Raw genomic sequence first — 25965 nt, 5'->3', positions numbered from 1 at the left:
TTGGTATATATACTACAAAACAGAGTAGAATAGGGCATTGTATATTTCTTCTGACAGATTGTATTCAGAGCAATTTTGTTTTTAACATTGGGGAGCCTAGATAATATTTAGATTTTTTCGATTCATGTAAAATTAAAATTTCGGTATTTTACATGAGAGAGCATATTGAGTTGGTGTATATACACCAAAACAGAGTAGAAAAGGGCATTGTACATTTATTCAGACAGATTATATTCAGAGCAATTTTTCTTTTACCATTGGGGTGCCTAGATAATATATAGATTTGTTTCGAATTGCTTAAATATAGAATTTCTGTATTTTACATGATCGAGCGTACTGAGTTGGTGTATATACTCCAAAACAGAGTAGAATAGGGCATTGTATATTTTATCTGACAGATTATATTCAGAGCAATTTTGTTTTTAGCATTGGGGTGCCTAGATAATATTTAGATTTTTTTGATTCACGTAAAATTAAAATTTCGGTATTTTACATGAGAGAGCATATTGAGTTGGAGTATATATTCCAAAACAGAGTAGAAAAAAGCATTGTACATTTTTTCAGACAGATTATATTCAGAGCAATTTTGCTTTTAACATTGGGGTGCCTAGATATTATTTAGATTTTTTTCTATTCACGTAAAATTAGAATTCCAGTATTTTACATGAGAGAGCATACTGACATGTGTATATACTCCAAAACAGAGTAGAATAAGGCATTGTATATTTTTTCTAACAGACTATATTCAGAGCCATTTTCCTTCAACTTTGGGACGCCTAGTTATTATTTAGATTTTTTTCGATTCCCGTAAAATTAAAATTTCGGTATTTTACATGAGAGAGCATATTGAGTTGGAGTATATATTCCAAAACAGAGTAGAAAAGGACATTGTATATTTTCTCTGACAGATTATATTCAGAGCCATGTTGCTTTTAACATTGGGGTACCTAGATACTATTTAGATTTTTTTCGATTCACGTAAAATTAGAATTTCGGTATTTTACATGAGAGAGCATACTGAGTTGGTGTATATACTCAAAAACAGAGTAGAATAAGGCATTGTGTATTTTTTCTAACAGACTAAATTCACAGCCATGTTATTTTAACTTTGTGGGCCCTAGATATTATTTAGATTTTTTTCGATTTGCGTAAAAGTAGAATTTCGGTATTTTACATGAGAGAGCATATGGAGTTGGTGTATATATTCCAAAGCAGAGTAGAATAGGGCATTGTGTATATTTTCTGACATATTATACTCAGAGCAATTTTGTTTTTAACATTCGGGAGCCTAGATAATATTTAGATTTTTTTCGATTCGCTAAATATAGAATTTCTGTATTTTACATGAGAGAGCATATGGAGTTGGTGTATATACTCCAAAACAGAGTGGAATACGGCATTGTATATTTTATCTGACAGAGTATATTCAGAGCCATTTTCTTTTAACTTTGGGGCGCCTAGATATTTTTTAGATTTTTTTCGATTCACGTAAAATTAGACTTTCAGTAATTTACCTGACAGAGCATATGGAGTTTGTGTATATACTCCAAAACAGAGTAGAATAAGGCATTGTATATACTTCCTGACAGATTACACTCAGAGCAATTTTGTTTTTAACATTGGTGTGCCTAGAAAGTATTTAGATTTTTCTCGATTCGCTTAAATATAGAATTTCTGAATTTTACATGAAAGAGCATATGGATGTGGTGTATATACTACGAAACAAAGTAGAATACGGCATTTTTTATGTTTTCTGACAGATTATATTCACAGAAATTTTGTTTTTAACACTGTGGTGCCTAGATAATATATAGATTTTTTTCGAATCACGTAAAATTAGATTTTCTGTATTTTACATGGGAGAGCCTACTGAGTTGGTGTATATACTCGAAAACAGAGCAGAAAAGTGCATTGTATATTTTTTCTGACAGATTATATTCAGAACAATTTTGCTTTTAACATTGGGGTGCCTAGATAATATTTAGATTTTATTCGATTCACGTAAAATTAGAATTTCTGTATTTTACATGAAAGAGCATACTGAGTTGGTGAATATAATCCAAAACAGAGTAGAATAAGGCATTGTATATTTTTTCTAACAAAATATATTCAGAGCCATTTTCTTTTACCTTGGGGCGCCTAGATTTTATTTACATTTTTTTCATTCGCTTAAAATTTGAATTTCAGTATTTTACATGAGAGACCATATTGAGTTGATGTATATACTACAAAACAGAGTAGAAAAGAAAGTTGTATATTTTTTCTGGCAGATTATACTCAGAGCAATTTTTCTTTTAAATTTGGGGTGCCTACATAATATTTAGATTTTTTTCGATTCACGTAAAATTAGAATTTCAGTATTTTACATGAGAGAGCATACTGAGTTGGTGTATATACTCCAAAACAGAGTAGAATAGGCCATTGTATATTTTTTCTGACAAATTATATTCAGAGCAATTTTTATTTAAATATTGGGGTGCCTAGATAATATTTGGATTTTTTCGATTCAGGTAAAATTAGAATTTCTGTATTTTACATGACAGAGCAAACTGAGTTGGTTTATATACTACAAAACCGAGTAGAAAAGGGCATTTTATATATTTTCTGACAGATTATATTCAGAGCAATTTTTCTTTTAACATTGGGGTGCCTAGATAATATTTAGAATTTTTCGATTCTCTTAAAAAAAGAATTTCTGTATTTACATGAGAGAGGAAAAGGAGTTGGTGTATATACTCCAAAAAAGAGTAGAATAGGGCATTGTATATTTTCTCTGACAGATTATATGCAGAGCAATTTTGTTTTTAACATTGGGTGCCTAGATAATATTTAGATTTTTTTCAATTCACGTAAAATTAGAATTTCGTTATTTTACATGAGAGAGCATACTGAGTTGGTGTATATACTCCAAAACAAAGTAGAATAAGGCATTGTATATTTTTACTAACAGACTATAATCAGAGACATTTTCTTTTAACTTTGGGGTGCCTAGATATTATTTAGATTTTTTTCGATTTCCGTAAAATTTGAATTTTTTATTTTACATGAGATAGCATATTGAGTTGGTTTATATAGTCCAAAAGAGTGTAGAAAAGGGCATTGTATATTTTTTCCTACAGATTATCATTAGAGCGATTTTGCTTTCAGCATTTCGGTAAATAGATAATATTTTTATGTTTTTCTATTCACGTAAATTTATAATTTTGGTATTTTACATGACAAAGAATATTGAGATTGTGTATATACTCCAAAAGAATGTAGCAGAGGGCATTGTATATTTTTTCTAACAGATTATTTTTAGAGCAATTTTGCTTATATCATTCGGGGACGTAGAGGATATTTCTATTTATTTCTAACAGCGTAAATTTAGATTTTCAGTATTTTACATGACAGAGAATATTGAGATGGTATATATACACCATGAGAGAGTAGAAAAGAGCATTGTGTTTTTTTTCTAACAAAGTATCTTCCACGCAATTTTGTTTTTTACATTGGGGTGCATAGAGAATATTTATATTTGTGTCTAACCACGTAAATTTAGAATTTTTGTATTTTGCATGTGAGAGAATATTGAGATTGTGTATATACTAAAAAAGATAGTAAAAAAAGGATTGTGTATTTTTTCTAACAGAGTGTCTTTAGAATAATTTGGTTTTTAACATTGATGTCAAAAGGAAATACTTACATTTTCTCTTTTCACGTAATAATAGAATTTCCATGTTTTACAAGAGGGAATATGGAGATGGTGTATATACTTTAAAACAGAATAGAAAAGGTCATTGTATATTTTTTCTAACAGTATTGTCAGAACAATTTTGTTTTTAACGTTGGGGTAAAAAGAGAATATTTATATTTTTAGTAATTTTGTGTTTAACATTTGTGTTAAAATGAGTATGTATATATTCTGTAACCGCATAAAATTAGAATTTCCATATTTTACAAGATAGAGAATATTGAGTCGGTGCATATACTTTAAAACCTAGTAGAAAATTGCATTGTATATTTTTTCTATCAGAGTGTCTTCAGAGTAAATTTTTTAAGGTTAAATTCGAGTATTTATATTTTCTGTAACTGCATAAAAATAGAATTTTTGTATTTTACAAGACAGCCAATATTGAGACGGTGTATATACTTTAAAATAGTGTAGAAAAGGGCCTTGTATATTTTTTCTAACACAGTATTTTCATAGTAATTTACATTGTGTGTGGGGAGAAAATTTCTCAAATCCCTTTGAACATATTCTTCCTCTCCGCTGTTTTTCTCTTTGCTCACTATTGAAACATTTTCAGGTTTCTTGATTTCTTATCTTTTCCCGATGAGCATTTTAGCTTCTGTCCACTTCTACTTTCAGAATTCTTCAGCTACCAAGACCCACCTCCTCAGAGAGTTGCTGGAGATTTTACTAACAAAAATTTTCTCTGTCACATTTAGGAGACGTGCTTCCTTATCTTTATTCTATCAAGCTGGGTGAATTTACACAAAACACTTTATATCTTAGAACCAGTTTCCTCTCTGTAGAATGTAGCTAACCTCTGTTCTGTGGTCACAAGGATCATCAAAATAAAAAATAATCATAGTTAATATATGTGGCTTACTAACCATGTTCTAGAAACCATGTCAAGTGCTTTCTGCAGATGGTTCCACTTTTATTATACTATTGGAACTATCGTCAACCCTACTTCGCAGACTACTAAATTGAGTGTCTGAGCTGCTAAGCCACTTGTCCAACGATATACAGCCAGTAAGTAACAGAATGAGGATCAGCATTTGAGATAGAAATATTCTACACAAAATGTACTGTTACAGTGAAACTAGAGTGGTATCATCTCAGATAAGCGTTCATGCCTGTTCGCTTATGGAATCGGCGGAATACATTAAATGCATTCAGGAGATTGGGAGACATTGTTTAAATTTTCCCCAAAACCCAGAAGAACTCAAAAGTACTCATTGTCTTGGCCTTATTGGTATTTGACTATGAATACAATAGATCCCACAGAAGCAAGTCTAGTAGAGTGGCCTTGGAAAAAGGCTAGGATTTAGGAGCAGGTTTAGGCAACTCAAGCCTTCTCGGCTTCCATTTTCTCATCTGTACTTTCATAATTCTGATTTTTAAGAGCACCTTTGTTGAAAGTAAAGGTTCAGTGAAACAGCACAGATGAAGTCCTTCCTATTTGGTCTGGCAGGTAGTAGTTGCTCAACACGTCTTGTCTATTAATGACGACCACAATGATCATAGTGGACTAATAATGAATTGATAAAATATGATTATGTAAGTTCAAATGAGTTTTGATCTCGCGCCCTCTCCTCTGTTTCAGAGGCTGTATGGTTTTTATGTTCTACATTGTATGGCTTAACGTTGGCAGGTGGGGGATTTTGATAGACACATGATAAAATCAGAAGCCCCAAGACTTGTATTTTCATCACAGAAATGTATTACTTCCTTGAGTTGTGACCTGGAGAGAGTTACTTTGTCTAAGTTAACCTTACTTGTAAAAATAATCATAAATATACCTGCCCTTTCTCGACATCTCAGCCTCTCCACAGTCAGTGTGAGGTACCATTGGCATAGTGTATATGAAGGGGTTTGCAAGCTCTGGAGTGCTGTATGTATTCTATTTTGCCTCTTCAATTGTGAGTGGTGTTTTTCCATTCTCCTTAAATGACCCAACACTACGCTCTTGGTAAAATAAATGCATTCGTGCATGAACATTTGGCAAATAATAAGAGTTGCATTTGCAAGAATTTTTCCCTTGAACAGCCAAGTGAGCCACTATGAGCTGCACTGTAGCAGTGACATTTACAATAATTTGTTCAGAAGAGCAATTGCCAACTTGCCTATTTGACTAGTATAAACTACCATACGTTGTTTAGGGCGATGAGATCAGTCTCTGGTGGCCGTTATGACTTCTGCATTATCAAGGGGCCCTCTCTAACCTAAATAACCCCCCAAAGAAATTAAGTTTGTAATCATTTCTGCCTGGTAAGTGAAATGACAAGAGAAAAGAGCTAGTTGTCAATAGCCCTGTGGATGGCCAATTAATGGGATCTGTGCAAACAGTTGCTTATAGAGCCATAATTTGCCTTTCGTTTTCCTTTGCAACTCAGAAAAAAGTGAATAATTTTCAAAGAGCCCCTCATTGAACATATTTTTTAAAAACATGTCATTGGCAAAAGGGGCACTTGGTTGCTTGATTGCCATATATCTCTGAGTATGTGGAACAGTTATTTTTAGCTGGGGGTAACTAGCTGACAAGAAAGCTGCAGCATCTTGGAGGCAGAAGAATCTTTGTATGTCTTATGTTGGCATGGAGAAAGCAAAGCGAAAGGGCAGAGTATAAAAGGTTGTTAACTAGATAAGGGGTCAGCTGCATTTCCTCTGGCTGCTCAGAGGTGAGGCCCTAAAGCAATGGAGACAACATTGTGGGTGGGAATGTGTTTGCAGGGTCTAATTAGTTTACCCAAGAAAAGCAAAAAAGAGAAAGGGCTAAAAATATGTAGATTGTAAAATTCATGGCTTCATTTGCTCTTCTTTGCCTTTGAAACCTATTTAAAACCTTATAGTACAACAATTTGTAATCCTTGAAGCCTTTTTGCTACCACTCTTGTCAGCTTGTCTAAGGCCACCGTAACTTATCAGCTACTGGGGAAAGTTGTTTAAACTCTCTAAGCCTCCTTTTTTCCCACTGGTTCACTTAGGGGCACTAATTCCTAATGTTTCTGCCTGAGTTATTGTTTTTCAGATCCTATAATTGTTTGCATATATGCTCTATAAGATGCGTCACCTAGCACACATTGTGGGCAACCTCAGGTGTAGAAGTTAGGACATCTTTGTGCCTGGATTTGGCTGTTACTAACAAGACGGAACGGGGAGGAAGGGCAGAGTAGACTACTGTAGAATTTTTCTGGATTCTTTTGGTTTCTCCAGAAAATGATACTGTTCTTATATTTAAAGATAACTATCTGCCTTGGCATATTGAAATTCTAAGGTTGACACCACTTTGCATTGATCCTAGGGCAGGGTTTCAGGATTGCTGGAGAAGCATCATCCTTTTACAGTATAGATTTCAGTCAGCAGGCTGGTCATGGCCTCCTCAGTGTGCAATCTTCTTACTGATGGTGGGCATCAGTGGGCTGGACTCACAGTTTCCATCTCTTAGGCTGGGCAGGCCCATGGTGGCAATGGAAAAATTTCATGGGAACATACATCAGAAGTAATAAGAAATCCATCTTCTTAAAGCCTTCATAGGAGATTTCCTGAAGATTTATAAAAGGCACTTCATTGATCAAATGACTCTGATGTTTCTCCTCACTGGAAGAAATTCAGGTCACCAGCCCACTTAAAATCATTGTGTTCTCCTTTTGCAGTAACCTCTGCTCATATAATTTCTTTATGGCATATTATATACTATTAACTTAATATCCTGATTAGTGGAGCTAGCAAACACTCAGTATCACTATAAACTGCAGTATCATAACTGACTTCCTTTAAAAATCATCTAATGTTTCTTTAAAATCACTGGTGCTTTTGTAAAGTAGTTCATATTTAGGAATATGAACATTTTATCATGCTGGAAAATTATTTGAATTCCTTTTCATTTAAAACCTATAGCTTTCTATTTAAACTAGCTTTCACAAATATTTTATTTGCCCACTATAGAAAAATCGAGTTTAGAGATAAATGTAAAGTCACTCATAGCTCCATCCAAAAGTCAACAACTCTTAATATCATTATTTTTGTTCTTGTTCTCAGTATTTTTGCTGAATCTATGTTTCGTAGAGTTTCATCATATGTCAGATAAAACTGCATATATATGAGTTTTTAAATAATACATTTTTATTGTCATAAATGAAATACACATTTAATATGGTATGACTAGAACATATAGAGAGTTATAACAAAGAAAATTAAAGTCATTTAAAATCTTACCAAATCTAATAACCATAAACCTTTCGATGTATTTTCTCAGAATACTTTTTCCTATGCCTTTTATATTTTCTTGATTATCAAGTACTTCAAGCATATAGAAAAGACAGAAACTAATATAAGCAGCAATGGAAAATTTTAAAATATGGGTATTTTTCTGCATGTGTTTCAGATTGTTTAGTTTTTGTTGTCCTTTGCCCTCCCCACGTGTCCCTTTATTTTCCTGGCAAAACAAAGCATTACAGATATAGTTGCAGCTTCCTATACTCCATTTTATTTTTCTAAAACTTATTGATATTGAAATGTCTACCTCTGGTCTACTTACTTTCCCTGCCGAATAATACTTTACCATATGGAAATACCACGATGTACAATTACATGCATAGTGCCATATACATTTGTTTACAGGTTTCTTGGGAAGAATCTCTCTTACTGTGTTCCCAGAAGAGGGATTGGTAAATTGTAGGGGAGGCTTGTCTTCATTTTTACTATGAATTTCCAATTGTTTAAAGTCGTTGTAACAATTTGTATTCCCACAGGAAATGTGGGGAAACTTGTTTTGTGTTTGGCTTCACTTGATATTCCTAGGCTTTTACTTTTGGTTTTTCAATCTTATGAATGTAAAATGGTATGTTTTAATTTATATTGTGCGCAGACTTTATTATTCGGGACACATGTAAACTTTCTCATGCACCACTGTCATGAATTTGTTTTCAATTTAACTCATTTATTAAGCACGGAAAATTGTGAGGTATCTCAAAGATGGCGATGAGAACTGCTGATGGATTTGCTGCATTAGATCCACCCTCTCCAGCTCTGGCCCTCTAGTGTCAGTATTTCTGCCTTCCATTTCTAGTGCTTCCTCTTTTCAGGTTCTGGGAACATTCTGGCTGTAGAAATCAGTTGCAGTAATTGGAAGAACTTTTACTAAAGTGACTTACTTGTCTTCTTACCTAGTAATTATGCAGACTGTAAAATATATTTATGAAAAAATTCAAGTTATATACAAAACCAGACACTACCAAAGCATATACAAAGTTCATGATCCCTTTTATTTTTCTCTTCTTCGTCTTCCAATATATAACCACTTGTAGAGAGCCCCTACTATTTCCTTTGTATTTATGTTTATGTCCAAATGCAATAGATATTCTCTAACATATCTCCTTGGATCCATGAGAAGAAGGTGAATGTAATTTTTAAAAATGAATATGATATCTCTACATCAGCACAGTATAGCAGTATACGGAAATAAGAGAAACAATCTAACTCTTCCATGGACATTTAGGTTGCTTGTGGTTTTCTATTATTTTAAACAGTGTTGTGGAAAACATTCTTGTAAATGTCTTTGGACATCGATGTGAAAATTGTCTTAGGAGATATTTGTAGAAATGCTATTTACATGGTCTTTTTTGCCTACTTTATTCATTTTTATTTAGAACATTTTATAGAACTTTAGGAATTGGTGACTTCTAAGTAGGTGTAAAACACAGTACCGGGCCAGGCATGGTGGCTCACGCCTGTAATCCCAGCACTTCGGGAGGCCGAGGCAGGTGGATCACGAAGTCAAGAGATCGAGACCATCCTGGTCAACATGGTGAAACCCCATCTCTACTAAAGATACAAAAACTTAGCTGCGCATGGCGGTGCATTCCTGTAGTCCCAGCTACTTGGGAGGCTGAGGCACGAGAATTGCCTGAACCCAGAAGGCGGAGCTTGCAGTGAGCCGAGATCACGCCATTGCACTTCAGCCTGGGTGGCATGAGTGAAACTCTGTCTCAAAAAAAAAACAAAAAACAAACAAACAAAAAAACACAGTACCTGGATTCTCTGAGCTTTATGTTCTGTGTGAAGCAGGGGAAGTGACAGTAACTACCTGTTAGGGTGATTTTGAGGATTAAATGAGATACTGTGTACAAAGTTTATAGCATGGGTTTTGGATCACAGCAGAGACTAAAAAGTTCAGTTTTGCCTCCTCTTAGTCGGTACCGAACCCAAATATACTTTTAAATATTCTTTCAGCACAGATTTTAAAGTTTGATAGAAATAGAATTACATTGTGATCACTCCATATGTAAGGTTTCTTTTAGTCAAGAAAATGTTTTTGATATTCAGCCGTGTTGTTGCACATGTCAATAGTTCTTTCCTTTTTTATTCTCCTATCTCAGGTCTTAAAAAAGGAATACTGCAAAAAAAATGAAACAATATTTCCACTTGTATTCGGTTTTGGTCTACAGTTGACATTGTTCTCAAGTATCACTAACAGGTTCCCATGGAGAGAAAAATTTATTTTCTGTCCACAACATAACAGGAATTATAACAGATGCAGAAGGCCTACTAGCCCTGTGTGAAAATCATTATGTTGACTATATTTCTGAAAAGTTAAATTCAGGTGTAGGGGCAGCTCTCAGTCTTTGTTTCCTCACTATCAATCCCACCACTTTTATTTTTTCATTTGGGGAAAAATAATAATGACTGTAAGAACAATGAAAAAATAATAAAAGGACAGTAAAAAGGTTGAATATACTGGCTGTGGCAGGGAGCAATCAGAAATGGTTTGTTATTTCCCTTCACTTTATCAAAGTTGCGACGTGGACTCATTCTTACCCACCTGTTGGGTAGAATCTTTGATATTTTCTATTTCACTGAGCAATTTAAGATATTAAGAATTTCTGTCTAGTTCAAAACTGGAGCAGAAAACCAAGCACCACACTTTCTCACTCATAATCGGGACTCGAACAGTGAGAACACATGGACACAGGGAGGGAACAACACACATTGGGGCCAGTTGGGGGTCAGAGGAGGGTGAGACGGGGAGACCATTAGGACAAATAGCTAGTGCATGTGAAGCTTAAAACCTAGATGAACGGTTGATAGGTGCAGCAAAGCACCATGGTACACATATACCTATATAATAAACCTACACATTCTGCACCTGTATCCTGGAACTTAAGAAAAATCCTGTTTAGTTTAATTTCCAAACTCAAAAATCTCATTCAGCTGAAAACTTAACCCTTTTTTACATATTTTAACACATAAAATAATCAACAATGAAAACAGGTAGAGGTTGAGCGTCTCTGATCCATAAACCCCAAAATCCAATATATTCCAAGATCTGAAATTCATCCACATCGATGGCTGAGATAGCGATATGTGTGCTTTCTGATGGTTCAATGTATACAAACTTTGATTCGTGCACAAAATTGCTAAAAATGTGTAAAATTTTATTTGCGTTATGTGTATGAGGTGTACGTAAACATAGGTAAATTTTGTGTTTAGAATTCAGTTATATCTTTAAGAGATCTCTTTATGTATATGTAAATGTTCCAAAATATGAAAAAAGTTTAAAATCCAAAACACTTCTAGTCCCAAGGAATTCAGATAAGGAATATTCAACCACTACATCTAATAAGTCATGGATAGTTTAAAATGAAATTTTAAAAGTATTTAAAGAGTCAAAAAGACATCAGGAGAAAAGGGACAGGACAAAAAGTGGGGAAGGGGATGCAAACAAAAACAAACAAAATAATGAAACAAACCATTAAATTGTAAGCTTGAATCCAATTACATCATTCAACCACTAATAAATCTATATTTAATAACGTTAAATGTTAATGAATCATACCACATACTCCAATTCAAGTGCAGAGATTGTCAGAATTGATTTAAAAAACCCACAAGACCCAGTGCTGTATATGAAATACACACTTTGAATAGAAAAAAAAGACAAATATACGTAGGTCTAAATAAGTACATTTGAATTTTTTTAAGACAGTGTCCTACTCTATCTCCCAGGCTGGAGTACAGTGGTGCAATCTCTGCTCACTGTAAACTCCGCCTCCTGGGTTCGAGCAATTCTCCTGCCTCAGCCTTTTGAGTAGCCGGGAATACAGAAACCTGCCACCACGCCTAGCTAAATGTGGGGGTATTTTTAATAAAGCTGGGGTTTCACTGCATTGGATAGGCTTGTCCTAAACTTTTGACCTCAAGTGATCTACCTGCCTCAGCCTCCCAAAGTGCTGGGATTGCAGGTGTGAGTCACTGTACCTGACCCTAAATGAGTACATTTAAAATGATATACTATGCAAACAGTCAGTCATGGAAGTGTGAAGAAGCTATATTAATACCAAACAAAATATACTTAAGTCAAAACAGTATTTCCAAAGATAAAGAGGGATAGTTCATGATTACAGAAGAGTCATTTCATCAAAAAAATGGATTAATAATAATTTGTGCGTCAATTTGCACAAAACAAAATTGAACTAAAGGAATAAACAAACAATCCACAATTTTTATTGATGATTTTAATACCCATCTCCCAAGCAATTGATAGATAAACTAGACAAAATCTTAGTCAAGATGCAGATGACCTGAACAACACTCTCCACCATCTTAAACAAACCAATGGAAGACGACACCCAATAACCACAGAATAGTGTATGTTTCAAGTACATGTAGTGTTCACTAGGATAGGTCACATGCTAGGTTGTAAAACAAGACTGAATAGATTAAATCAAATTGAATTCATGCAGTGTATGTTACCTGACCACAATAGGATTAAAACAGAAATTAACAATAAGAGAACTAGGAAAGCTCCAAGTACTTGGAGATTAAATATAATACCCAAGCCCAAGAAGAAATCAAAAGGTAGAATATAAAATATTTTATTCTAAGGGATAATCAAAATACAACATGCCAACACTTATGAATTACAGCTATGGGAGTTCCCAGAGGGAAGTATAGCCGTACATGCTTATACTGCAATAGAAGAAAAAGAGAAAGGTCTAAAATCAATGACGTAAATGTTCACCTAAAGAAGATTGAAAACACACACACACACAGAGCAAAGAAAACTCCAACGAAGTAGTAAGAAGGAAACAATAAAGGTAAAAGTGCAGAGATAAACCAAATTGAAGACAGACAAAATAATAGAGAAAACTAACAAAGCAAAGAAGCTGGTTGTTTTAAAATATCAACATTAATAAACCTTAAGCTACTCTGATCATGAAAAAAAGACAGGAAACACAAATGATCAGTATCAATATCAGAAGTGAAAGCGAAGTGAAACTATCACTACAGATCCTGCAGACGTGAAAAGGATAATAAGAGACTATCATAAACAACGTCATGGTGACAAATTCTGCAACTTAGATGAAATGAACAAAGTATCTGAAAAATACAACAAAAACTAACACGAATTTTGCAGAAAATGTGTCTGGGAAAATTAAAAGATACATTAAAAAAAAGAATATGCAAGCCACAGCCTGACAGAAAATGGTCATAAATCTATTTTCAGTAAAGAGCCTGATTTCCAGAATATAGAAAGCAGTTTTATAACCTGAAAATAAGGCTGGGCACAGTGGCTCACACCTGTAGTGCCAGTACTTTGGGAGGCCAAGGAGGATGAATGGCTTAAGGCCAGGAGTTTGAGACTAGTCTGGGCAACATGGTGAGACCCTGACACCTAGTATAAGTACAAAAAATTAGCCTTGTATGTTGGCTAATATCAATACAAAAAGTTAGCCTGGTATCAGCTAATTGGGAGACTGAGGTGGGAGGATCGCTTGAGCCCAGGAAGCAGAGGCTGTAGTGAGCCAACATTGCACCATTGCCTTCCAGCCTGGATGACAGAACAACTAAAAGAAAAAAAGAGAACAATTACTGTTTAGAAGCGGAAAAAATGTGAGGAGCCACTTTGCAAAGGTAATATACAAGTGGGAGGAAATGCAGATTAAAACCACAGTGAGATACTACTACACACCCCACAAAATAACTAGGTTGGGAAAGACTAAACACCAAATGTTGGCAAGAATACAGCACAACTATAACTATTGCTAATGGGACTATAAAACAGTACAACTACTTTGTCAAATTTCTGGAATTTTCTTATAGAACGATTATACATCTCATCTATAATAAATGTCCGAGTTAGGAATCTACCCCAATTAGTGAAAATACATGTTAATAAAAATACTTATAGAAGACCACAATAGCTTTACTCATAATAATCAAAAGTTGAAAATATTTCTGGTGACCACAAATAGAGGATCAGGTAGCGAACTACGTTATTTCATAGCATGAAATACTACTCAGCAATAAAAATGAAAGAGATACTGATATGTGTAACCTGACTGATAAATATAAAAATTATTTTGTGGACTGAAGGGAGCCTTATATATAGGGTTATCACAACATGATTCAAGTTACGTGGAATTTCTAAAGTTGGCAAACAGTCTACAATGAAAAAAATCCAAGGGTACAGAGCTGGAGACTGAGACAAGTCATGAGGAAACTTTCTGGGATTGTATTAGTCCGTTTTTTCACTGCTGATAAAGACATACGTGATACTGGGTACTTTAGTCAAAAAAGGTTTAAGGGACTCACAGTTGCACCTGGCTGGGGAGGCCTCATCATCACAGCAGAAAGTCAAAGCGACATCTTACATGGTGGCAGACAAGAGAGAAATGAGGAACAAGCAAAAGGGCTTTCCTCTTATAGAAGCTTCAGCTCTTGTGAGACTTTTCACTATCACAAGAACAGTATGGGGGAAACTGTCACCATGATTAAATTCTCACCCACCAGGTCCCTCCCACAACACGTGGGAATTCTGGGAGCTACAATTCAAGAAGAGATTTGGGTGAGGACACAGCCAAACCATATCAGGGATTATAGTAATGTTCTTTATTTGATAGAGTTTTGGGTTACACATATGTATACTTTTGTCAAAATTCGGTAAATACATACTTAAAATTTTTGCATTTCATCATTTGTAAACTTTACACCAAAAGGAAAAAAAAAGGTACCAAATTCTAGTTAATGCACGTTGAGTTACTGATGTCTGCAATTTAAAATGCCTAAAAAATATAATGGATTACTGGATGGATAGAAAGATGGATCTATGGATGGACATGAGATAAAACAAGACTCCAAGTTGGTGAAGATACAGTTAAAGTGTTCACTGTAACGTTTTTTCAACTTTGCTATACTTTCATAAATGTTCATGATAAAATATCAACGAAAACAATTTTCATCCCTCCTCCTCTGTGACAGCCTCAGCCTGAGAAACCCACAGTGGGAAGGGAAAGGAGGGCAGTGGGTTTGAATATGACCATCCACCCTCACTTCTTAGCAGTGCTTTCTGGCTCTTCTAGGGTTGGATAGGGGCAGGGAGAAAGGAGAGACAGAGGAACAGATAGGGCCTTATTGAATAGTTCAGCTGTATTATGGTGTCACATTTTAGCAGCAGGCATGCAGTTTTGGGCCCTTTCTAATGCGTTCCTGAGAAATTCTCCTGGTAGGGATCTCTGACAGCAGTTCAATACCTCAGGTAATACAGTTTCTAGGAAGCCACTAAGAGCCCTCCTACCACCTGCCTCTGGGGGTCCTGGGCAGCCTCTTCCTTACCCCTGGCAGGAAGCTTTTCAGGGCAGCGTCCTCCTTAAAATCAATGGTTTTCTCTATTATGGAATTCCTATTTGGCCCATATAAAACATGCAAACACCTTTGTTTGGCTTAACTTGAAGTACGGGCCACTCCCAGCTCCAGTCTTTATCGCTTCTATCTGCCCCATTATTTCAACTTGGCCACAGCCTTTTGCCTTTGGATTGTATTCAGATGGGATAGCAGTTCCCGTGTTCTCCAGCCTTCAGGGACGTGAGATAATAGGTTTGAATGGTTAATTAAAAGTTCCTGTTCAGGCAGCTCATTAGCTTTAAAATGAAGCAGCAGAATTTTCCCATCCATGAGAGTTGGGTGAGGAGGGAGGTCATACAACACACAACCCATTCAAAAGCCTTCAGTGTAATTAAAAAAAAATGCCCAGCGTGGTGGCTCACATCTGTAATCCCAGTACTTTGGGCAGCTCAGGTAGGCAGATCATAAGGTCAGGCTTTGGAGACTACCCTGGCAAACATGGGGAGACCCTGTCTCTACTAAAAATTCAAAAATTAGCTGAGTGTAGTGGTGGGCCCCTGTAATTCCAGCTACGCAGGAGGCTTAGGCAGGAAAATCACTTCAACCTGAGAGGCAGAAGTTGTAGTGAGCCGAAATCATGCCACTGCACTCCAGCCTCGGGAACAGAACAAGAGTCTCTCTTAAAAAAGAGAATTTTTAGTCCTGTCCTATAAAGGTAAGAGGTAGATAATAACCTATTCTGGCAAAACTGGTTCTTGCCCACACCATTTGAAAAGTCTAGAACCTGATTGTAAATGAAAGGATTCTTGACAACTACTGTTTGGCGCTTGATCTTTGACTCCAATGCCAAACGTGGAGAAGACAGCATGTTTCCACTGTTCTGAAAACAGTAGCTAATCTGTGCTTCCCTTTGCTGTCTCGAGTAGAGTAAAACATTTATGAGGTACAGAGGCTTGCAGAAAAGTATTTTAGAAGTGGAGTCAGAACTCCACTGTGGAAAGGGGGCTGAGAGAATCATGAATCCGATTCCTTCTCTTGCCAGAGGAGACTCAGAATTGTGATGTGGTTTCTCTGGGTAAACATGAGTAAGTAACAGAAGAGATCAGTAAAACTCTGGTCCACTGCTTAGAAATTAGTGTTTTATGACCTCCCCTCTGCCAGTGAAATAAGCATGAAGACAGCGCTTTTCCTCCCACTATTTTTAAAACTCAGATGAGCAGGTGTTCTATTGCTCCACGTGGTGCGCTTTTGAACTGAGAGGGACTGAGCATGGAGAAGCCAGAGTAGCACTGCCCCCACCCCGGGCCACCTGAAACTCATCATGCTGCTTTCTTTGGAGTGGCTGCCAATTTAAAAGAAGACTTAAGGGGTTTCCTTTGGCTCTGTGATTCTGCTGGAAGGAGGCCTGAGTAAGGTTGAGCTGAGGTTGCAGAGGAAAGGAGCCGTTTGTCCCACAACCTGAACAAAACAGAACTATGATGAAGCAGCATTGTCCATCTGAGGTAATACCCAAGGTACATTGCCTCATGTCAAGAAAATCAAGGACGTGAATACACATGGAGTGAGGTAAAGAATGGAGGTTTTACAGGCAAAAGAAGAAAAGAGAACATCTCTCTCTTCTGCAGAGAGAGAGAGGGGCTTCTGAGTGAGTTTTCTGGTTTTCTGGTGAACTGCACAAGGTTTTATAGACTTGTTGAGGAGGTGGTGTTTGATTTACATAGGGTCCAAATATGGGTTGGACCAGGTGAGAGCTTTACATAGCTCGTGAAGAAGCTGGCTATCCACCCGAATCTTCTTATGCATATAGGTTTTCTACTTGGCCAGTGCATGTTTTCTGTCCCTTACTGCACTTGTGGTTGATAAAGAAAAAGGAAGATAAAGCCGTCAGGTTGAGCATGCCTGGCACCCAAGTAGCCTCCTATTGTTACAGCTGCTGGCATTCGCCTGTTCAAGCTTCCAGCTCGCTTGTCTATATCTGCAGCTCGATTTTACGGTCCGCTCTTTGTTAGCAATGGTTTTGGGGCTGCTTTTTATTCAAAGGGAAACCTTACCAAAGACTTCCTTACTTTCAATCTCTGGCTAAATAATTTCTTTAGAACTCCTGTATCAATGGGACTTCTGGATTACAGTTGAAGTAGTTTTGGCTGATCATCAACTCTGCCTCCACTTAATAGTGAATGCTTTTATTTTCTATGTTTCAAGGAGGGTCTCTTTGCTTCTTGCCCTTCTTCAGAATAGCAGTGTGGAAATTGCATTTAATAACACCTGTTGGGAACAGTGGCTCACACCTGTAATCCTAGAAATTTAGGAGGCTAATATGGGAAAATTGCTTCAGGCCAGGAATTTGAGAGCAGTCTGGGCAACATAGCGGTACCCCATCTCTCAAAAAAAAATTACTGGGTGTGGGGATGCATACCTGCTGCTCTGTTGGCCCAGCTTCTGTCAGGAGGCCATGGCAGAAAGGTCACTTGGGCTCAGGAGTTTGGGGCTGCAGTGAGCTATGGTCATGCCACTGTACTCCAGCCTGGGTGACTCCATCTCTTGAAAAACACAACAAAAACCAACAAAAGCCCACTTTCTATCTGGAATGGGAACCGGTAGAGCCTTATGACAGTGAGTGACTCAGAGGCAGAGCAAACGTTTGGCCACAGTTTTAATGGTGCTATTTGAACGTTGTGTTTGTCCTACTGACCAAGGCTGTGGCTGTCTTAGGGTCCTCCATATGGTCTGGCCTTGGAGGAGAAGAAACTGTTCTTGTTCAACACTTTCTGTTTGTGGAGCCCAAGATAAGAACTTTATGTTTGTTTCACAGATGAGAGGGTGCTAAATAGCTTGCTTAGAATCACACAAGTCAGAGGTAGGAGGGCCACGTTCTTTAACCAGTTTGTGAGTAGATGTCTTCCCAAGAACGTACAGCTGATGGCATAATGCTGACCTTAAGCCTAGGTTAATCCAATTGATGTTTAATGAAAAGCAATAGATTTCCTCCTGTAGCCCAAGAAAGAGCCACTTGACTACAGCTAATCGGTGAGAGAAATACCTCTCTCAAAGGAATAGGTGATCAGAATTCATGGGCAGTAATGGGACATAGGAATGTGGAAATGAGAGGTGTGGGCTCCAGGGATGCTGGAGAAAACTCCTCCTCCAGTATTCCCTAACTCTCGAATGCTGCTGTCTTTTCGATACAAACACAAACCCACTCTGTTGTTTTGCACTGCCCCGTGCCCTGAATCTCTTGTTTGTGGACTGTATCCTCCAGTAACTTATTCAAGCAAGGATACACTGAAGCAAATTGTTCTGAAATATGACTTTATTTCTTCTTACACTTACATGACTGGTGGGGCATAGAATTTTTGATTGAAAATAATTTCCCATTCAAGTTTTAAAGATACTACTCCATTATTTCCCAGCTTCTGGTAGTGCTGTTGAGAAGCCTGAAATCATTCTGATTTTTGATTCTTTGTAAATACTGTTTTTTAAAAAACTTTTCTGAAAACTTAGGAGAGCTGTTTTCCTTTGTCATATATTGCAGATTTTCAAGACAATGTTCCTTGGTGTGAGTTTGTGTTCATGTGTTTAAACCTAGGAGGTTATGTTATTCAACTTGAGAAGTTGCCTTTTTTTTTAACTTTTATTTAAGTTCAAAGGTTCAGGCACAGGTTTGTTATTTAGGTAAAGTCTGTCATGAGGTTTATTGTACAGATCATTTCATTACTCCAGTATTAAGCCTAGTCCCATTTAGTTGTTTTTCCTGATCTTCTTCCTTCTCTCATTCTCCACTCTCTGAAAGGCTCTAGTGTGTGTTGTTCTTCCGCCTGTTGTATGTTCCTGTGTTCTCATCATTTAGCTCCCACTTGCAAGTGAAAATATCTGGTATTTGGATTTTGTGTTCCTGCATTAGTTTGCTAAGAATAATAGTCTCCAGCTTCATCTATGTCCCTGAAGAGAACACGATCGCATTCTTTTGTGGCTGCCTAGTGTTTTTTGTTGTATATGTACCACATTTTCTTTATCCAGTCTACCATTGATGGGCATTTAGCTTGATTCCATATTTTTGCTATTGTGAACAGTGCTGCCATGGACATATGCGTGCACATGTCTCTATAACAGAAGGATTTATATTCCCTTGGGTACATACCTAGTAACCCATTACTAGGTTTGCTGAATCAAATGGTATTTCACTCTTTAGGTCTTTGAGGAATCATGACACTTTTTCACAATGGCAGAACTAATTTGCATTCCCGAATACAGTGTGTAAGTGTTGTTTTTCTCTCTAACCTTGCCAGTATGTGTTTTTTTTTTTTTTGCTTTAATAATTGCCATTATGACTGGTGTGAGATGGTATCTTATTATAATTTTCATTTGCATTTCTCTAATAATCAGTGACGTTGAGCTTTTTTAATATGATTGCTTGTTGCATATATGTCTTGTTTTAAAAGTGTCTGCTTATGTTCTTTGCCCACCTTTTTATGGGTTGTTTGTTTTCCTCTTGTAAATTGAATTTCCCTACCGATGTTTGATATTAGATTTTTGTGGAATGCATAGTTTACAAACATTTTCTCACATTCTGTAGGTTGTCAGTTTTCTCTGTTGATAGTTTATTTTGCTGTGTGAAAGTTTCTCATTTTAATTTGACCCGTTTTCAATTTTACTTTTGTTACCTTTTCTTTTGGCATGTTCATGATGAAATCTTTGCCTGTGCTTATGTTTTGAATGGCATTGTCTCGTGTCTTGCAGAGCTTTTATAGTTTTTGGTTTTACATATCAGTGTTTAATCTATCATGAGCAAATTTTTGTATGTAATGTAAAGAAGGGGTCTAGTTTCAGTCTTTTGCATATGGCTATCCAGTTATCCTGGCATCGTTTATTGAATAGGGAGAATCTTTTCCCCCTTGCTTGTTTTTGTTAAGTTTGCCAAAGATCAGATAGTTGTAGAAGCTTGGTTTTGTTTCTGGATTCTCTATCCTGTTCCATTAGTCTATGTGTTTGTTTTTGTACCAGTACTATGCCGTTGTTTCCTGTAGCCCTGTAATGCAGTTTGAAGTCTGGTAGCATGTCGCTTCCAGCTTTGCTCTTCTTGCTTAGGATTGCCTTGGCTGTTTTTGGTTCCAAATAAATTTTTCAAAAGCTGGTTTTCTGAAAAAAATAATAAAACTCAACCTACTTCTTAACATTTTTCAAGAACCCAAATGAAATCATGACTGCTCTTGGAGATGGCACTCTGCATGTTTCAATTTCATACCCAGTAACTGGTCTATTAAAATCATACTGGTTAAAAAAATAATAAACTTGAAGCTAGACCAATGAAGGAGAAAGGGAAGAGATTCAAATAACCACCATCAAAAACAATAAGGGCAATATTACCACTGACCCCACAGAAATACAAACCACCCTCAGAGAATATTATGTACAACTGTAGGCACTTTTTTTCCTTTAATTTTGAGATGAAGTTTTGTGCTTGTTGCTCAGGCTGGAGGGCAATGGTGAGATCTTGGCTTAGTGCAACCTCTCCCTCCTGAGTTTAAGCTATTCTCCTGCCTCAGCTTCCTGAGTAGCTGGGATGACATGCATGTGCCACCATGTCTGGTTAATTGTGTATTTTTAGTAGACATGGGGTTTCTCCATGTTGATCCAGCTGGTCCTGAACTCCCAATCTCAGGTGATCAACCCACCTTGACCTCCCAAAGTTCTGGGATTGCAGATGTGAACCACTGAACCTGAAAAAATTGAGAAATCTAGAAGAAACTGATAAATTCCTGGTCACAACCACCCTCCCTGAGATGCAAGTTTGGTTTAACATATGCAAATTGATAAATGTCATCGTCACATAAACAGAACTAAAGAAAAAAAATTACCCACATGATTATCTCAATGGATGCAAAAACAGCTTTTGATAAAATTCAACTTTCATGTGTGTTAAAAACTCTCAATAAACCAGGTATTGAAGGAACATACCTCAAAATAATAAGAGCCACATGTGACAAAACCACAGCCAGCATCATACTGAATGGACAAAAGCTGAAGGCATTCCCCTTAAAAATTGGCACAAGATAAAGATGCCCTCTCTCCCCACTCCCATTCAGCATAGCTTTGAGGGTGTTCTTTGCTCTTGGATTTCTTATTCTTTTAATTGTGATGTTGGGTAGTTAACTTGAGATCTCAATTTTGTTTTTGAGATGGAGTGTTGTTCTCTCAACCAGGCTGGAGTGCAGTGGTGTGATATGGGCTCACTGCAACATTTATCTCCTGGGTTCAAGCAGTTCTCCTGCCTCAGCCTCCTGAGTACCTGGGATTACAGGTATGTGCCACAACACCAGCTAATTTTTGTATTTTTAGTAGAATGGGGTTTCACCATGTTGGTCAGGCTGGTCTCAAACTCCTGACCTTGTAATCTGCCCTCCTTGGCCTCCAAAAGTGCTGAGATTACAAGAGTGAGTCACCGCAGCTGTCCCGAGTTCTCACTTCTTGATGTGAGCATTTAGTACTATAAATTTCTCTCCACACTACTTGACTAGCTGCATCCCAGAAACTCTGGTAAGTTGTACCTTTGTTCTCATTACTTTCAAAGAACTTCTTAAACTTCTTGATTTCTGCCTTAATGTCATTATTTACCCAGGAGTCATTCAGGAGCAAGTTATTCAGTTTCCATGTAAGTATATGGTTTTGAATGAATTTCTTAGTCCGGATTTCAAATGTGATTGCATCTGCTTTGTGACCTAAGGTATCTTCTATACTTATGAATGATCTATGTGTTGAGTTGAAAAAATGTGTATTCTGCAGTCATTGGATGAAATGTTCCTTGCATATCAGTTCCATTTGGTCTGTAGTAAAGATTAAATTTCATGTTGATTGGTTGGTTTTCTGTCTGGAAGATCTGTCCAGTGCTGAAAGTTGGGTGTTGTAGTCTCCAGCAATTACTGTGTTAGGGTTTATCTCTCTCTTTCTTATTTGCTGCGTGTGTCTGTTCTTTTTTCTCTTTCTCTGTCTGTCTCTATTTCTATCTTTGGAATTCTGATCATTTTAGTGTTGAACCTGTTCAAATTTTCTTCCGGATTTCAACTTTTTTCTTATCGCTATTTCTGGAAGACATAAGGTTCATCTACTCAACTTTGTTGTCTTACTATTCTAACAAGAATTTTTCACAAGTTCTGCTGTCATATTTTTAATTTCTAAGCGTTTACTTTTTCTTTAAATTTGGTTCTTGTTTCATGAAAATGGTAACACTTTTATCTCTTCGAGAACATTCATATGGGTTTCAGAAGGTCTTATCTCCTAGCACAGTCCTCATTCAGGCTGCATTTATGTGTCTTCTTTCTCTGGTCTCGGCCATTCATGTTAGAAGCTTTGCTCAGATGCCTGGTGACCCTTAGCTGTCTGTGTCTGTTAGAAAAAAATGGAGCACTGAAAAGCTAAAAGCTGATGGAAGTTCTGTGATTGTAACATTTTGTGGGCAGTGGTCTTGCTGGGTCAGACCTTTTCTTCTTGAGCAAGAGAGATTCTCTCTAGAGAAAAATCATCTTAACTTCTGACCAAGTGTATCTGCCACCCTCATTGGAACTCAGTGGTAGGAAAACCTGGAGGATCTCAGTGTTCAGTGTGTGCATTTAAGCACTTGTGTCTAGAGAGCTCCTGCCTAGAGACACCAAATTTTACCCTATAGAGAGGAAACCTCCACCCTGCCACCACCGTGGGATGCAGTCACCGATTCTAGGGAGAGGATCTGGGATCTACTTACTACTGAAACATAAATTCCCTAGGTAAATTTAGCTTCCAACTCTTGAACCGTTGGGGATCCTGGTTGCCTTCCTGCCACTGGCTTGGGATTTAGCATCTCTGTGTCTACTGTGAGGTGTCACTGACAGCTTCTGTTTGCCAGTTTTCTATATGCTGAAGGGATTGTCTTTATTTTCTTTTTATCTTTGTTGGTTTATTTATTTTTAATCATCCCATGTTAATGTGGTTTAATGATGGAGTGAAGGCATATGCAGGTATTCAACCAAACATCTTAGCTGAAGTCTGTATTTCTCTTGTAGTAAAATCTTGGTTTGTAAAGTAAAACATTCTATGTTTCAGTTAATCAAATTTTTATATATGCATTCTGATTTGGGGATGATGTGAGGGAAGAGAGAGAGAAAGAAAGAGAGACTCAGACGGACAGAGACAGGGTGAGAGAGAGAGGCTACTGTGACAAATCTGTGGGTCTGTGTATTTGGAAGTCAATAGGAATTTAGCCCTGTTTTCTGTCTAAAAAGCAGGAGTGTCCAGACAATGGATCTGGAACTAGGCTAAGAATCTTTGAGGCAATGGCGCAGATCCAGTTGTGTTCAATTTTTAGTCCTTAGGCTGAAAGGGAAAATAACGTAAAACACATTTTTAAACATTTCTGGCTGGGCGCGGTGGCTCAAGCCTGTAATCCCAGCACTTTGGGAGGCCGAGGTGGGTGGATCACAAGATCAAGAGATCGAGACCATCCTGGTCAACATTGTGAAACCCTGTCTCTGCTAAAAATACAAAAAATTAGCTGGGCATGGTGGTGCGTGCCTGTAATCCCAGCTACTCGGGAGGCTGAGGAAGGAGAATTGCCTGAACCCAAAAGGCGGAGGCTGCGGTGAGCCGAGATTGTGCCATTGCACTCCAGCTTGGGCAACAAGAGCGAAACTTCATTTCTAAAAAAAAAAAAATGTTCTGAAAGTGGTGTTTTCTGATTTGCCCTCAGATAATTAGATATAGAAGGTAGCCATACATTTTTGGCTAACTCAGCATTCGTTGCTCCATTCAGCGAATTCATCTTTATATTCATGTTCTTTCTCTTCAGCTTAATATCCAGAATTTAAGTGAAAAATGCAGAATAGTTGAACTGAAAGAAACAGATCAACCACAACCTGCTTCTTCTTCCTCTCACCCAAAGAAAACCATTGTTAACATTTTGCTATATTCTCTTTATGTACTTTTCTCAGGTACTTTTATTCGAATATATTTTTGATCATAAAGTCGTCTTAGACAATAAATTGTCAGAGAAGAACACCCACTCTTCTTACACTCCAGGCTTCCAGCTTGAAGGTGACTGACTTGGGAATCCTGTATTTTAACAAGATATGATGTTGATATGGAATCTTTTATTTGACTGTTCTGAGGTGTTCTCTTTTTAGCATACTCTCCTTCATCACCTTCTTCCCTGCTATACACACACATACACATTCACACATACACGCATTCTTTCTTTCTCTCTCACATGCACATTCTCATACGCAAATACAAGCATGCTCATACACATGTGCACACACACAGGCACGTGCATGCACACACTCACACTCATATGAACCAACATGCACACACACACTCTCCTTCATCTCTTTCCTCCCTGCTACACACACACACTCTAACACTCATATGCACATGTGCACACACACATATGTACAACATGCAATGTGTCAGAAGGCCATGTAGAAAATGATTGTTACTCTCCAAAAGGAAGGACACCCACACTTTTGCAATGGAAAAAACAGCTCTGTTTTTGTAAAAAAAAAAAAAAAAAAAAAAAGAATTTTCTATTAGGCCTAGAAAGAAATTTAAAAAGTGTTTCTTCTTTTATCTAATCGGAACTTGTGTATGTGCACACACCCATGTGACAGAAAGAGCCAGGGAGAGAGGGAGGGAGAGGAGGTGAAGGCAAGAAGAAAGAGAGCGATTAAAAAGCAAGTGCACTGTGGCAAGCTCGTCTGGACTAAGTGAGAAGGAGGCGGTTGTGGTGATGAGATAGGAGCTTGGAATACTTCCTGGTACCAAGACTGTCATAAGTGGAATTGGGGTCTGAAAAAGTGACAGCAAAATTCAGCGTTCCTTTGACAACCACTCAGAAAATAGAATGTGAGGAAGCAGGAGGAAGGGAAGGTGTGGGGCCAGCCATGAGAATGCACCCCGCTGCTCCACGGATGCCTAGAAATGCTGGTCACTTATAGGGCACAGGTGAGGGGAAGTCTGGACTGGTGGCAGTAGTGCTGCCAAGCCATGTAGCCTTCTCTCTCAAGGGTGAATGTTCTTGCATAAGTAGTGGGGAAGATTATTCCCTAGTTTATATAGGCCCCATTTGTCCTAGACACAGATTTTAATGTTCTCAGGTGATCGCTTGCTTGATTGTCTGTGTAAAAGATCAGCAATCCTTTTTTTTTTTTTCTGGAAAGGTCTAGGCAGTAAATATTTTAGGCTTGGCAGCCCATATGGTCTCTGTCACAGCTACTTATCTCTGTGGTTGTGGTGTGAAAGCAGCCATAGAAATGGGTAATAAAGGAGTGGGGCTGAGTTCCAAAGTACTTTTATGAGAACTGAAAATTGCATTTTATATAATTGTTGACATGTCCCAAGATATTGTTACTTTTTTGAATTCTTTCACATTCGTGGCTCATGAGCTGTCTGACAAGAGACGACAGGCAGGAATTGGTGGATGGGCCATGGTTGCCCAAACCCTGTGTCCAAATCATGGCATTGTACAAGCAGGAGGAATCTCTGACCCTCTCTTTTTTTCCTCTTTCCTTCTTTTCAGTTTCTCATTGTGCTGATTTGGAAACCAGAAATCGAAAGCTCTGGGAAGTGAACTCTTTCTGACTTAACCTGTTAGTGGCAGTGTTAGGATA

This window comes from Callithrix jacchus, chromosome 8 (assembly GCF_049354715.1).
Source record: "Callithrix jacchus isolate 240 chromosome 8, calJac240_pri, whole genome shotgun sequence".
NCBI classification, from domain to species: domain Eukaryota; kingdom Metazoa; phylum Chordata; class Mammalia; order Primates; family Cebidae; genus Callithrix; species Callithrix jacchus.
The sequence above is the reverse complement of the archived record's forward strand: the minus strand, read 5'-3'. Positions refer to the sequence as shown.